This window comes from Penaeus monodon, chromosome 30 (genome assembly GCF_015228065.2).
Source record: "Penaeus monodon isolate SGIC_2016 chromosome 30, NSTDA_Pmon_1, whole genome shotgun sequence".
NCBI lineage: Eukaryota > Metazoa > Arthropoda > Malacostraca > Decapoda > Penaeidae > Penaeus > Penaeus monodon.
This window is the reverse complement of record NC_051415.1, coordinates 35,511,414-35,511,659: the sequence shown is the minus strand read 5'-3', so window position 1 is coordinate 35,511,659 and position 246 is coordinate 35,511,414. Positions and strand designations below refer to the sequence as shown.

Here is a 246-nt window from a genome sequence, read left to right as displayed (position 1 = left end):
TTCTACTTCTTTAATAAGAGAAGTGGAGGTAGATTTTTTTCATGTAACAGGTAGCAATTTTAGATTTTAGGCTAATTCATTGTCTCTTTTGTTTCCAATCCAGTCAGGAACGTTGTTATAAGTTATGGTGTGTGCGTGCTACATAACACTGGATTATATTTGGGTGTTTTCAGTACCTGGTGAGAGGTGTATCAAAGTAGCTTTAGAGAAAATTTAATGATATAATTTGAAAAATTGGATGGAATG

General features: G+C 32.9%; 1 protein-coding gene across 1 annotated transcript in view; it reads left to right on the top strand.

Moving 5' to 3' along the window:
• Nucleotides 1-246, top strand: part of LOC119592749 (PHD finger protein rhinoceros-like) — a 63,459-nt gene that overhangs the window by 57,219 nt on the left and 5,994 nt on the right.